The following is a 15,910-nucleotide window of genomic DNA, read 5'->3' as shown; positions in this document are numbered from 1 at the left end:
GACAAGTGTTTTACGAAAACAGACAGACAGACAGACAGACAGACAGACAGACAGACAGACAGACAGACAGACAGACAGACAGACAGACAGACAGACAGACAGACAGACAGACAGACAGACAGACAGACAGACAGACAGACAGACAGACAGACAGACAGACAGACAGACAGACAGACAGACAGACAGACAGACAGACAGACAGACAGACAGACAGACAGACAGACAGACAGACAGACAGACAGACAGACAGACAGACAGACAGACAGACAGACAGACAGACAGACAGACAGACAGACAGACAGACAGACAGACAGACAGACAGACAGACAGACAGACAGACAGACAGACAGACAGACAGACAGACAGACAGACAGACAGACAGACAGACAGACAGACAGACAGACAGACAGACAGACAGACAGACAGACAGACAGACAGACAGACAGACAGACAGACAGACAGACAGACAGACAGACAGACAGACAGACAGACAGACAGACAGACAGACAGACAGACAGACAGACAGACAGACAGACAGACAGACAGACAGACAGACAGACAGACAGACAGACAGACAGACAGACAGACAGACAGACAGACAGACAGACAGACAGACAGACAGACAGACAGACAGACAGACAGACAGACAGACAGATAGATAGATAGATAGATAGATAGATAGATAGATAGATAGATAGATAGATAGATAGATAGATAGATAGATAGATAGATAGATAGATAGATAGATAGATAGATAGATAGATAGATAGATAGATAGCACCAAATGGCCTTTTCTTCTTTCAAAAAATTGAAAATGCAGAATGCAGGCCTAATTGCAAGCTGGGTGCAATACATTTGTCTATTACAGAAGCACGGAACAATGTTTGCGTTTTCAGATAATTCAACATGCCCCCTGTGGACACGAAAGGTGGTCACACAAGAAGCTCTACGAGAAATCGTTGAGCTCAAACTGTCGTAATGTACGAGGTACAGTGTATAGACGAGGACATAGGGAGCGGAACCTCACTGGTGCCATAGCAGACTGAGAAACTTCAGCAGTTCCTTATTCTTTGATCCTCCATTTGCAGAAAGCGACAGAGTTTTGATCTCCCAATGCTGCTGAGAGGCTCATCGCCACCCGAATTCCAATGAACCTATATTCCTTGCAATGAGAACTGTTTTGCTCTTTGCATCTATCATATCTTACTTCTATTAGTACCCTATAAAGCTTCTCATGGGTCTAACGTGACACGCCTGTGAGCGAAACAAAACATTCGTTTCAATTACGAGCGTTTCGTATCACAAAAGGTTTGTAGCAAATCTTCCAAAAAAAATGGGTAATCAGCTGTCAAATTACAAAGCGCGTTAGAATGTTTTCGGACACCAAAGGCTGAAGAAACACAAACTCCTCTTCACGCATAAAAATAATTCTTATGGCTAACATGGCGAACAAAACTAGCGGCGGCGGCAAATTGACTTTGGTATCGTGTATGGGTAGATCATGTGGTAAAGCACCACTTTATTGCCATAAGAGCAGCAAGCATGTTCCCACTATTGTACATTTATTTTTTATTGAATAGGCCCGATACGATGGTAGACCGCAACCTACCTACAGCAATCTGCCTGGTGCACTCAAGCAAAATTACACCCATTGGGCCGTACCTTGCCACACAACAATAATCGTCATCTGTCTTGCCCGTATTTCCTTTCTTTAACGCTGCGAGCCCGGTACTTCCAAGTCGCGAACGGCATGCGCGACATAGGATTCTCAACAGAAAAGTAGCGAGGGCAGCGTTTTCAAGAAAGGAAACGCAAGCAAGACCGTTGGCGATTACTGCTGTGGCGCAAATACACACCACAAAGGGCGTACACTTGTTCAAGAGTGTATGAGACCGAGGAGTCTTCCTATTCAAGCAGTGCAGAAACCATCAAAGATGACTGTTTAAATAAGCAAAAGGTATACTGTTTTGGACACTGCCGTGTTTGTATCCTATTTCCTTTTCCTTTCTCATCCAGTGAAACCATGGTCAGAAAATCGAGGCCTTGGAGGCCCATGCTTACGCAGTCCAAAAGGCCTTATGCACAACTCTTTACTGGTTACTGCAGAAATAAAGTACTCTCTTATAGAGAACGCGCAAGGAGACTTTGATAAGTTTGCTCTATCTATCTATCTCTCTCTCTACCAACTGCGCGACCCATGAAGATTAATCAAGGCTGCTTCAGAGAGGAATTTTCTTCAACTCAAATGGCTGGAAGCTGGTTTATCGACCTGCTACGGAATGCCACTAGATAGACGTATGTTGATGAAAGATTGAGTGTTTATCCTAGTGACAGGGTTACAAGTCACCTTGAGTAGTTAAAAAATGTTAAACAACACTTCAGTTTCTATCAATAAAATGAGTCCACATTTCCTAAATTTCTTTTAATTCAGTTTGCTAGCTAACGTACCACTGTCTTCTACGCGTTAAGGCATTCCGAAAACAAAAAGAGTGGAGCAAGCTCGTACTTGTAAATAGCATTTGCTGAGCCGACGCTGTTACACAGCTTTCAAAAGAACACAGTTCGGTGTTTAGGAGTGAAAAGCTTTCAGGAATGAAGACGAACCCAGTGGTTTAAAACAAACGTTCTGCTTCAACAACATATTTGAAGGCGTAGGAAAACAAGGTGCTCAACTTCGTGGCATTGGTCCGTTATACCTTGCCAGGAAATGCAAGATCGGGTATTATGTTATGCATTGTACAAAACTTTTATTAGGCTGCCAACAAATTTTTCAGCAGTTTTAGATCTGCAGGTGTCTTCGTAATTGACGCCAGTATATCCTACAGCATACGGAAAATGAAACTGCAAGGACCTGTTTTCCGGAGGGGCTGGTGCAGAGGCCCACTCGTTTATTGTCCAAGATCAAGTGGTCCACCTGGATGCTAGCCTAGGTTGCGCATATGGCAGATGCGGTTTGTACAGGCATCGTGTGTCGTAATCTTTATTCGCGTAGCTCTTGTGAAGAGCTGAGGTTGAGCAGCGCGAATAAAAGGACACGAATAAACAAATACCACAGACAAGCGCTGTGGTGGTATAGCGAGTGTACCATGGTACCATGCACAGGCGTTCAGTTTGCGTTTTCCCTGACTGAATAAGTCGATTCAAAGCATGGTGCGATGACCTGTAGAAAGACATTTTGTTTCTCTGCTTGACGTTGAGAAAGTTCGATAACATTTACAGCATGCCCTAAGAATTCTCTCGAGAGAGTCAGTCATTCGGAGAACTGTCGAGTGCGGGCAAGATTCCACGAGTGACACGGCCGTATGCAAATGTCAAATCTCCTTGGTTATACTTTTCTGTCGCCGGATCAAAGAACCTTTGCTGAACAATGCTGTACATCGACATTCCTCATAGCGCAGTTCAGAATGACATTTCCTGCATATTTCTGTACTGCCCGGCTTTGACTTCGTTCAACCTTTCAGTACCAAGGCAAGCTGCGAGCCCAAATTCCATGAGCCTTCCATACTTAAAACATTGACGTCTTGTTTATCGCGCAGGTGAGTGCTGGAAAACATGTCTCCATGCTGGATACAAAGCAAAGGTTAAGAAGGAGGAGGAAAGACGGTGATGACGAAGTTGAAACCTGACCTGTCATGACTTTAGAGAAAGGACCAAGTGAACCAGGGGCAATGAAACACTGCTTCGCTTTTATGCCTAATGTCCTTAAATTACAGGAAATTGACCATATACGTGATAGAAGAAGAAACTTTTATTCAACTGAATCATAATGATATGACTCCTGACATCATTCTTCTGGCGATGAAATTCATCCCCGTGATGCCCCATTTGTCATCAACAAACCGCTGTCTTCGTGGAATTTTCGTTTAAAGTTCTTTTTAATCGACGTTAGGTCACTGCTGCGCAAAACGCTTCAAAAACACGCATGGCAATAAAAATGAAAAGACAATTACTTTAGTCATGCTATGTTTGTTACCAGGAACAAACTGAGCCCTTGGGTTTTGTTGATTCTTCTCGCTCATGACGCTTTTGCGAACTCACACTTCATGATTGTCATCTACTTCAAGCAACAATCACGCAGGCACCTGTCCACACTATTTGTATCAGTTTCAGTTTCCCTACTAACTTTCCAGGCCAGGAAGCATACAGCTGGCGGTTCGAGGGTCAATTAGTCTTCAGCCCAAACCCATCGAATCTGATGTATGCAGGCCTACCAGTCTAGTTCGGCAGAAATCCGCAAAGTGCACATATGTTGGCGACCTGAAGATTACCCCATCCTGCTGGCGGAATTACAAGTAACCTTGAGCAGCTAGGAACATGAAATGAAACCACACTCTATAAATACTACAGATATCCCAATATCGTTTGAAATTTTATCTTACTTAGGCCTTATGACTGGTGAAGCCAAGCTTACGGGAAGAAAACCGCATTCGGAGAACGAGTGCGCACATTATCTGGTGAAAACAAAGTTTTCTGGTGAAAAATTGATTCACCCTTTCAAAAAGACAGATGCATGTTTAAGAGCGTTAAGCCTAAGAAATGTAGCCATGTTAAGTACATAAACCAAAATTTTGCACCAACAACATACTTGGGCTGGAGAAACAAATCCTACATAGTTCGTTGTCTGCCGGTTTTATAGCCCCAATAAGAACTAGATATGCTATGGCGTTGTCCTCTGCACAAGATACCGACTTTTTTTAAACTATGGAACAACATTTATTATACAGAATTTGAGTTTCACATTTCTGGCTTTCGTAGCTGTTGTGAAAATTGTGAATCCTTTTCTCAGAGGCGCCTTTCATAGAGACCCCAAGTGCGCAAACAAGTTTATTCCAATATTCAACAGGAATATATTTTGCCATTGATTTCTTGAACAAGATGCCATTATAATATCAATGGTTATTTCATAAGGCCATAGTATTGTGCTGAAGGCGCTTCACCGATAATGTTCGTGTCAAGCCATTTGACTTTATCACCTACATGTTTCTCGTATGATGTCTGCTTTCACACTGACGTGTCGTTCAGAAACAGAGCAAGGAGATTGCGTTCGTGTTTTTGTCCACCAGCACCCTAGATTAGCAGTATTTTTAGCAGAATTAGCAGAATTTTTTTCTTTGGCTCTTAGCATGAAAACTGAATAATTTATCCTGTTGCACTGTCGAATGCGGTCTAAATTTCACTGCTATGCAGCCGTTGACTATGCTAAATACGCTGAGTGTTTCATCCCTTTCATAGAACGGAAACACGTCTGCTGAAGAATTCATTATTTTATTTAGAAATATGCGTCCTTATGTTGGGTTACTAAATATGCCGGTATTTTTTTACTTACTGACAGCCTTTCTACAGTAGTTAAAGACTGTCTTAACTCTATTATTCCTTGAGTACACACCAACAATGTTAACAGACAGCGAAATTCTGAGCCCCGTGCCACATGAGGGCGCACATACGGGAACGATGTCGCTACCGTTGACTTGTTCACCGACGCGCGGCCTTCATTAGAGGATCGAGAATACCAAAGTTCAGACTCTCAGGTCCGTTCGTCTCTAACGCCTTTTCCTTGTGTGGGCGTCCTTTGTGTTTCGCTGGTACCTGCTTTTTCAAGTTCATCATGAACCAACTAGCTCAAGAGCTTGTGATAATGCACTTCAGACTTTCATCTAAGCGTCCAAAATAGCGAAATGAAAGACAGCTCAAAGTAGTCCAGATTAAAATTGTGTAAGCGGTATAAGTGTATTGCGACCTATTTATGGTTAGAAAGGCTCAAAACAAGCAGAAATAAGCAAGAAAGCTAAAAGGCTCTACGGGCTTGGAGTGAAACGATCACACAGCTCGTTCCGTAACTAACTTTTACAAGGCGCCAAACACACCCACTAAGCCAGAAAACTGCAGAAGGCACAAAAGAAATTAACTGCTTTCTATACTGAATGTTACGTAGATTACAGATGCAGCATGTATAAATTAGAATTAATACATTCTGCATGAGAAAAAATATAGAGCGGGAAGCGAATCATAGAAAAGCGACTGGTGTAAACCAAGCCTAGCGCGCTGTCGTCTATCAATAAACCTATGGTGACAGGTCTCCCTCATTTCATTCCAGTACTTCTTAAGTATGTACGACGCTCTGAAGGCTAGCATACGCTTACACCTGAACTCCAGGAACATGACAATAGAACATCTGCCACCATTTCTTATTTTGTAAACTCTAAAGGGAACATGACGTGGCCATCCGATCGTTCTCAGCTATCATTGTATCTGAGAACGAAGGGCCCCGTGCGGTGGAACATTTACAAAGAGTTGGATATTTTCACTGAAATTACAACTTCAGATTTCAATGTGAAATTTCTGCCTTTATGTCCCTCGCCATTTTAACATGGCAGTGTGACGTCACGAAATTAGAAGCCACCACTGTGTCGCCGGCTTTGGGATTGTTCAAGACGACGTCGGACATGTTGCTCCGCACGCTCTGTCACTCAATAGCTGGCCAAAAAATTCAAATCAAATCAAATCAAGTTTATTCATTACAAAAAAAAGGAAACTGTTACATTTTTGTTTTGCAGCCGAGGGTCCCAGAGTCGAAGACTGTAACCGGGACCTTCGGTGGATAACTATAAGAAAAAAATTACATAAATGGCAGGACAGATATAAAATTTACAAAATATACACTGCGAGAAACAAAGAGGTGATGTGCAACAACAGAAACGTGATAAGGACTACAATGTACAGTATTACTATCAAAAAATGATTATATTATATTATATATATTATTACTAATTATGTTAAACTTATCAAGGTAGTTATTTAAACGTTTAATTAATAAATGTTCATTAACTTTGCTTAACGAGAAAAGAAGAGATATTGGTCTTTAGTTAGAAATTAGGTCTTTGGCACCCTTCTTAAATACGGGAATAAGCTTAGCCTTCTTTAGACATACAGGAAAAGTGCCGGATTCAAAAATGCGATTAGTTATGATACATATTGGTTCAGAAATAATATTAGCAACTAACTTTAAATGGTGTACTTAAATGTTATCTAAACTCGATCGGGCTTGTGTTTTTCGGGCTACAGATTGTTCAATACATCTCACGAGCAGTAACAGGGGAAAGAAAAAATGAGTGAGGTGATCTAGACAAGATTGGCTGAGTGACTATGTTATTTACTTGTGACAGAGCAAAACAATCGCTAAAGGCGTTGGCAACATGAGTGGGCTCTTGGTATGCTGTACCATTCAGGTTAATTTTAGAACATTGTTCAGGCGTAGAAGATTTATTCATGAATTCGTTCAGAAGCTTCCATCGCTTTTTTTATTATTGCTGTGTTTATTAAATTCATTATCATAATAGCGCATTTTAGCCTGTTTAAGTAGCGTGTTAAGAATATGACAATATATTTTATAACGCAGGGCCAAATTAGAGTTAGAAGGTTGCCGTTTTAGTTTTTCGGTATATATAGGTTATCTTTTTTCCTTAAACTGGTCCGTAATGCGGACGTCATTCCCGTGTGGCAGGCATACTAATATTTATTCTCACACTAACCGTCCGGGTGCTCATTGAAACGACGTGTAAAAACTACGTAGAAAGTTTATCAACTGCTACTGCCGGATCTTCCAACAGATTGACCTGAGCCCAATTGGTATTGGAAATGGTATCAATAAATGTATCTTGGTTAAATACTTGTGTACTGAAAGAAATGTTGGTGATTGACACGAGACTGTTAAATGTAACGAAAATGGGAAAATGATAGGTTATATCAGTACGCACTACTCCCGACACAGGGGACGGTGTTATGCTAGATAACGCATGATCAAGAAGCGTTTGCGTTCCGGTATGGCTACAGCTGGTATGGCAGTTAATAAGCGACTCGTAGCCATATACGAAAAAGCACTCTGAGTAGGCTGCTTATGCGCTGGTATTTGTATCGAGTAGGTTAATGTTATTGTCGCCAACGATTAAAACGTTCTTGTTTTCGAACGACAACTTCTCGAGTGTGACGTCAAGAGCAAGTAGAAAATTATAGACAGAAGCTGATGGGGAACAATAGATGGAACCAAGAATAAGATTTGTTTACGCTTATGTGCAAAGAAAGGTTGTTGAGCCTCGATCCCAACCGCGTCACAGGAACTAACATTTATTGAAAGGTCATGCCTGTGCGTGTAAGTGACGTCCGGAGCAGTGAAAATGGCAGCACCTACGTGACTATCAGACGAACGGTGACAGTATTCAGAATTGTAAGATGGAAAACCGCACAAATTAATATCATTGTCAGAAAGCGAGGTTTCAGAAATACAAATAAACGAGAAAGAGTGATCAAGACTGGTGATAAAGTTGCTAATGTTATCATGATTCCTCCTAAGTCTTCGAGCATTAAAATGGATCACTGAACGACTATTACTCGAAAGTTGGTGCTGCTTGATGTTCTTGAGCATTTCCCGGTCTGTGCCTTGGAATTGGTGCGTGATCCGTTGGGTCGTTTTACGATTTTCGGACTTGGTCATGGTTGGGTCTATAAGACTCCTTAGCAAGGCCCATGTCTTTTTCCAGCCCAGGGTCCCCTGTAATTCGTTGCATTTTTGGTCCCAGTTGCGCCCTGCGAGTTCTGTCGCATACTCTTCGGCTTGTCTGGTGACCTCAACGATTTTTAGTCTGAGTTTTCTGTTGTGCTTCTGCCGCCTCCATCTTCTTAGTAGCCCCCGTCGGGCGTCCCATAGGTGTAAAAGGTGCTTATCCACCTCGGGCGTGTTGGTGGTGAGGGCGACCTCTCGGGTTAGCCTTTTGCAGTCTGCCTTGATTCCTGCGACCCAGCTCGTAATGTCGGTGATCTCAGTGTCTTCGGACTCCGCCCTAGTTTTTCTATAGGCTACCCAGTCGGTGAGCCTAGCCTGGCCAAGTCTTTTCCTGATCGGGAGGGTTTCTATCTTGATGCGCAAAATGAAGTGGTCGCTGCCAAGCGTTTCCCCGTCGTTTTCCCATCGAGCGTCCCTTACCCCTCTGACGAATGCCAAGTCTGGGCACGAATCTCGGTTGATACTGTTCCCCACTCGCGTGGGTTGGGTGTGGTCTGTGATGAGACTAAGCCTTCTGCGATCCGTTTCTCTGGCTAGGTCCCTGCCTTTTTGAGTTTCCTTAACGTAGCCCCAGCTTTTGTGCCAGGCATTAAAATCCCCTAGGATGACGAGACCCTTCTTGCCTGCTGCTTGTTCTGCCTTGCGTAACAGGTAGCCAAAATTGGCTTTCCTCTGGCTGGGCTACATTGGGGATACAACGGACGTCGACTGCAGCTTGGCATACACGGGCGAAGCAAATCCCGCTCTAGATGAACCCATTACCATAGAGGAAGTAAGACACGCTGTGATGTCTGCCACAAAGAACACCACGCCAGGCAAGGATGGCATCACCAACGCCATGATAAGGAACCTGGACGAAAACTCCATCAAACGATTTACAGAATTCATAAACAAACACTGGGAACAGGGGACTATCCCGGACGACTGGAGACATGCGGAAATAGTTATGATTCCGAAGTCCGGAAAGACTCCCTGCCTGGAAAACCTGCGACCCATTTCGCTAACGTCCTGCTTGGGAAAAGTATACGAGAGAATTGTGCTTCAGAGGTTGGAGACCCACCTGGAGGACAACGAGCTCATGCCACACACTATGTTTGGATTCAGAAAATGCCTCTCAACGCAAGACATCCTCCTGCAGATTAAGGAGGAGGTACTTACTACCATCCCGAAATACGGAGAACATATCTTGCTTGCACTCGATCTTAAGGCGGCCTTCGACAATGTCAGTCATAGGGCTGTGCTGGAGGGTCTCAGCAACATTGGTTGCGGGCAGAGAATACACAACTACGTCAGAGCTTTCCTCAGTGACAGAACCGCCACCATTGGTATAGGAGGCATCAGGACTGACACCTTCAACATGCCCAAAAAGGGAACACCGCAAGGCTCTGTGATATCCCCTACGCTTTTTAACATTGTTATGATCGGGTTAGCACGGAAGCTCGAAAAAATTGAAGGGCTCAGGCATGCCATATACGCCGACGACGTCACCGTCTGGGTGACCAAGGGATCCTTAGGAGAAAAACAAGACCTTCTGCAGAGCGCAGCAGATACAGTCCATGCATACACTGAACACTGCGGGCTTGTCTGCTCCCCGGAGAAATCCGAGGTGCTCAGAGTCTACAGAAGAGGATACAATCTGCATAACTCCATAGACATCTTCATAGGGGGGAGGAAGATTCCGGAGGTATCCCAAGTTAAGATCCTTGGCATGTGGATACAAAGCAACTGTCGTGTGGACCACACAATCAGACAGCTGGCAAACACTACAGCTCAGATCACGAGGATGATCGCAAGAATCTCAAACAGACGGCGAGGTATGAAAGAAGAGGACACATGTAGGCTAATACAGGCCCTCGTGGTCAGTAGGATTGTATACAGTGTCCCCTACCAAACACCGCTCGAGCAGGAAAAAGAACAATTAGAGGCAATCCTTAGGAAAGCTTACAAATGTGCTCTCGGACTACCGGTCAACACCTCGACGGAGAAATTCCTTCAGTTGGGCATAAACAATACAGTGCAAGAACACATCGAAGCTCACCTTCTCGCGCAGAAAATGAGACTCATGCTGACTCTAACGGGCAGGAACACGCTGAAGATACTGAGTATGAGAGATGCTTGCAGAGAAATTAACAGCACGGAAAGCATACCCAAAGAGATTCGAGAGATCATTGAGGTTAGCCCGATACCGAGAAACATGCACCCTAGATTACACAAGGCCAGAAGAAAGGCAAGATCAGAAGCACACAACAGATATTTCTCGGCGAGAAAAGACGTGTTATACGTCGACGCGGCCACATACAATGAGCACTCCGGGGTGGTAGTCAGCGTTGTTGATCACCAGCTTAGAGAAATCAATTGCGCTTCGATCAAAGGCAACAACATCCTGGAGGCTGAGGAAGCGGCAATCGCACTCGCCATCACCCACAAGGGCGAAGAGGCCACTACAACAATACTTACGGACTCGCAAGAAGCGTGCAGAAGGTACAGCAGTGGACGCATATCCACTGCGACCATCCGCATACTCAAGACGAGAAAAATAACCTTTTCGAGATGCTTCATTACATGGACACCAGGTCATGAGACTGTGACAGGGAACCAGCGTGCCGACGCCAACGCCCGAGCATACGCCAACCGGGGGGCGCACCACGACGGGGAACCGGACACAGTCATCAGACGCTATGGAGCAATTTTAGAAAACCAAAGAGCCCTAAGGAGGATCTACCCCCCTCCCCACAAAGACCTTTGTAGAGAGCAGTCGGTTGCCTGGAGACAACTGCAGACTGTATCGTAATCTGTATCTAATCTGCTCAGCATGCAGCGCGCTCTGTGTTCATGGCACGATACGCCCCCATGTGATAAGGGCGTTACCCGCCTGTTCACAACGTGTATAAAACCAGTGCTGAATAAACGCTGGGGCCCACTTTTGCCCAGCAAGTGACACACGACGTGTCGTCGTCTGCTCCACTCGATGCATGGTGTCAGAAGTGGTTAGCATGGCAATGCACTTCCTGCACGACGCGTGAAGACCAGCGATCCTGTGGCGGAAAATGGATTTCCTCAAAGCACCGGAGCCGCTCCTTACAACAGGCGACCTGCGCAAGAACTGGCAGCTCTTCAAACAAAGGTTTGAAATTTTCCTCACGGCGTCAGAGGTCGCAGAAAAGCCTCGGACTGCGTCCAAGAAGACAGCGTTGCTTTTGAGCGTCGCGGGCGCAGAGGCCATTGAAGTCTTTAACACCTTCACGTTTGCAGCAGGCGAGAAGAACGACGACTATGCCACAGTGGTGAAAAAATTTGATGAGTATTGCATTGCACAGACCAATGAGGTTCACGAGCGGTATATGTTCAGGAGAAGAATCCAAGCTGCTGGCGAACCAGTGGAGCATTTCTTACGAGACCTGAAGAATCAAGCACGTGCTTGCAACTTTGGAGCTTTGGCGGAATCGATGGTCAGGGACCAAATTGTGTTCGGGATAAATGACGACACGGTACGTGAAAAGCTCCTCAGGGACAACAACTTGACCCTGCAGAAAGCAGAACAAGCCTGTAAAGCAGCTGAAGCATCAGCAACTCACAAGGAAATGTGGAACCAGGAACACCAAGTGCATCCTATCAGCAGGACTAGCACGAGCCGCGAAAACCGAGAACAGACACGTTATGACTGCCGAAACTGCGGCGGAAAACACTTCCCAAGAAGGTGCCCTGCTTTTGGAAAAACGTGCCGGAGATGTCAGCGGAAAAACCACTTTGCCAGATGTTGTAAAGCGACGGCAGTTGTTGGCGAGTTGCAAAGCGGCCAAGACGATTTCGAGATTCTCGACGTATCCGCAAAGAATGTGTCCAGCAAGCATGACTGGACGGTGGAAGTCCAAATCAAGAACGTGGCAGTTCAGTTAAAGGTTGACACGGGATCGCAGGCAAATTTGTTGCCTTATGGATTATACGCCAAAATGAACCCACAGCCGCCCCTGTACCCCAGCAGCGCGATTTTACGCTCCTACGGCGGAGATGTAATCAAACACATTGGCGTCATGCGGGCCGAAGTCTCTTTAAATGGTTGCATTGCCATGCTGAGCTTTTTCGTGGCACGAAAGGGGCGCCAAGCAATCCTAGGACTTGAGGCGAGTGAACGCCTGGGACTGATTTTACGCGTGAACAGCGTGTCGCAAAACAGCTCTGAAGAAGTGGTTGCCAGCTTTCGTCACCTTTTCACTGGCACCGGCTGCGTCAAACGAGTATACCACATGGTGCTTCGCAAGGACGCCACGCCAGTGGTTCAGAGACCTCGTCGAGTGCCACTGGCTTTAGAGGAGCCACTTCGGGAGGAGTTGTCACGTATGGAACAAGCCGGAATAATTGCAAAAGTCACTGAGCCAACAGACTGGGTGAGTCCCCTTGTTATCGTACGAAAGAAAGACGGGAAGCTGCGAGTCTGCATGGACCCCAGGAAAATAAATGAGTGCCTCAAGCGCGAGCACTACGCGATGCCGAGGCGGGAAGACATAGAGGCCGAGCTGGCCGGCGCAAGAGTATTCACTCGCCTAGATGCAAACGCAGGGTTTCACCAAATTCCCTTAGATGACGAGACGTCTAGGATATGCACTTTTGCGACACCCTTCGGCCGCTATCGATTTTTGCGACTGCCTTTCGGAATATCATCAGCGTCCGAAGTATTTCAGCAAACCCTAAGTGAAATTTTTGACGCGCTTCCTGGCGTTAGAGTGTATGTCGATGACATACTCGTGTGGGGCAATTCCCAACAAGAGCACGACCAACGTCTAAGATCAGCGCTAGAAGCGGCAGAACGTGCGGGCCTTACGTTCAATCCAGCAAAGTGCGAGTTTGGCGTTCAACAAATTGAATTCCTGGGCGACGTGATAAACGAAGAAGGAATCCGTCCAAATGCATCCCATGTTGAGTGCATGTTGCAGATGGCACCCCCTAGTGATAAACTAGCAGTTCAACGCATGCTGGGTGTCGTGAACTATTTTGGAAAGTTTTTGCCAACACTAGCAGAAAGGACAACGCTTCTCAGAAGCTTGCTAAAAAAAGACGCTGTTTTCGAATGGTCGGCAAATCACGAAAAAGAGTGGAGAGCGCTGTGCGACAGCCTTAGCAAGCAGCCCTTGCTATCAGTTTTTGACCCTGAAAAAGAAACCAGGTTATCATGCGATGCGTCACAAAACGGAATCGGTGCTGCCTTGCTGCAGTATCACAACGGTGCATGGAAACCGGTTGCGTACGCCTCCAGAGTGCTTACTGATACGCAGCAACGCTATTCACAAATTGAAAAGGAAGCAATGGCCATAGTTTTCGGCTGCGAGAAATTTCACCATTTCATGTATGGGCGGAAGGTTGTCGTTGAGACTGACCATCGTCCGTTGATCTCCATATCGCAGAAGGCGATCGGTGACATGCCGCCAAGACTGCAGCGATTTTTTTTTGCGTCTGCTACGCTATGACATTTTAATGCATTATGTTCCAGGAAAACAGCTTCTACTGGCGGACATGCTGTCCAGGGCTTCCGTTAAGGACGCAGCATATAAGGCAGACAACAACAACAACGACGACGTCGAAGTGCACGCAGTAAGTGTGGTTGATTCTCTTGTCAGCGAAACCACGTGGAAAGAACTGGCTTCCGAGACACGAAAGGACACGCAGCTCGCCGCTGTGCTAAAGCACCTGGAGAACGGGCAACCAATTGAAGGACCGTTCAAGCCTTTTGCCGCTGAGCTATCGGAAGTAAAAGGGGTTCTCTTGAAAGGCTGTAAGATTGTCATTCCGGCCAGTATGAGGCGCGATATGTTGGCAAGAATTCATCAAGGCCACATGGGAATTAACAAGTGCAAAGAAAGGGCACGGCGCCTGGTGTTCTGGCCAGGAATGAACACTGATATCGAGACGTTTGCACAGGCATGTTCTGTATGTAAAACGTACGCTTACAAGTTGCCGCAAGAGCCTTTGATTATGCGTCCGGTTCCAGACCAACCATGGTACCGCGTCGGCATGGACATTTTTAGCCACGCAGGTCGGTCCTACTTGTGTGTTTATGATGCCCTATCGAATTTTCCCGAAGTCCAACAGCTCGTAGACACTTCAGCAAAAACTACTGTAGATGCAGCAAGTGCCATATTTTCCAGATATGGCATACCTGTAGAGGTATGCACTGATAACGGGCCTCAGTTTTCCAGTAGAGAATTTGCCATGTTCTCAAAAGTGTACGATTTCAAACACGTGACCTCAAGCCCGTATTTTCCCCGCTCCAACGGACTCGCCGAAAAGGGGGTACAAGTAGTCAAGAGAATCTTGAAGAAAACAACTGAAGCTAAACAAGACTTTTGGCTTGGTCTTCTCGCTTACAGGTCAACTCCACTGGAATGCGGCTGGTCACCAGCCGAAATATTACAGGGACGCTCGCTGCGAACAACTCTACCAGCCGTTCAGGTCGGACAAAGCCGGCGGGTTGACAAACGCCAGCAAAAAGACTACTCAAGAGGGCCACTCTTACCGCTCAACAACGGCGAAACGGTCAGAATAAAAGACAGCTCATCATGGAGAAGAAAGGCTCGGGTTCTTCAGTCGTCTGGTCAACCAAGGTCATACGTTGTCATGACTGAAGACGGGCAACTCTTGCGACGCAACCGCGAGCATCTGCTGCCAACCAGAGAATCTTTTCGCCTTAGCGGTCCTCCTCACGACGACGAAGGTGTTTTTCAAGAATACGCTGCCCCTGCCAGCACACAACACGACCCAGAGGCGGCGCAAAACCCAAACAGCACAGCGAGCATTGTGCCGACAGTTCCGCAACAAGCAGCTGCTCCAAGGACTACAAGACAACGCAGACCACCTCGGCGCTTAATGTATGACGCGAACTTTCAACAAGTGCCGTGACTGTATTCAGTGCTCTGATCTTTGCTGTAGTTTTGGATGTGCAGTGATTCTTTAACTTTCTTTTTGTTCTCCCGAGCTAAAAGCGCTCCTTGTCCTTAGTTTTTTTTTTTCGTTACGAAGGGGGATGTATCGTAATCTGTATCTAATCTGCTCAGCATGCAGCGCGCTCTGTGTTCATGGCACGATACGCCCCCATGTGATAAGGGCGTTACCCGCCTGTTCACAACGTGTATAAAACCAGTGCTGAATAAACGCTGGGGCCCACTTTTGCCCAGCAAGTGACACACGACGTGTCGTCGTCTGCTCCACTCGATGCACAGACTAATACATACCCCAATCTGAGTCTGCTCAGCAAAATCTATCCGTCAACATACGACAATAAATGCCCGCTATGCGATGAACACGCAACGCTTTACCACGTTACATGGGCCTGCCAAAAGCCAAAGGTAGCACGATTACACA

The 15,910-nt window shown here is 45.8% G+C and overlaps 1 protein-coding gene and 1 long non-coding RNA gene across 5 annotated transcripts in view; both read left to right on the top strand.

Moving 5' to 3' along the window:
* Positions 1 to 15,910, top strand: part of LOC139048878 (uncharacterized) — a 79,152-nt gene that overhangs the window by 15,935 nt on the left and 47,307 nt on the right. The window lies entirely within an intron of this gene.
* LOC135912196 (uncharacterized) lies at positions 14,113 to 15,732 on the top strand. The gene is made up of 2 exons (XR_011508010.1): positions 14,113 to 14,143; positions 14,920 to 15,732. It is a non-coding gene; the product is annotated as an uncharacterized lncRNA (long non-coding RNA).

This window comes from Dermacentor albipictus, chromosome 8 (genome assembly GCF_038994185.2).
Source record: "Dermacentor albipictus isolate Rhodes 1998 colony chromosome 8, USDA_Dalb.pri_finalv2, whole genome shotgun sequence".
NCBI lineage: Eukaryota > Metazoa > Arthropoda > Arachnida > Ixodida > Ixodidae > Dermacentor > Dermacentor albipictus.
Note: the sequence above shows the minus strand (reverse complement) of the source record. Positions and strands in the feature narration are given on the sequence as shown.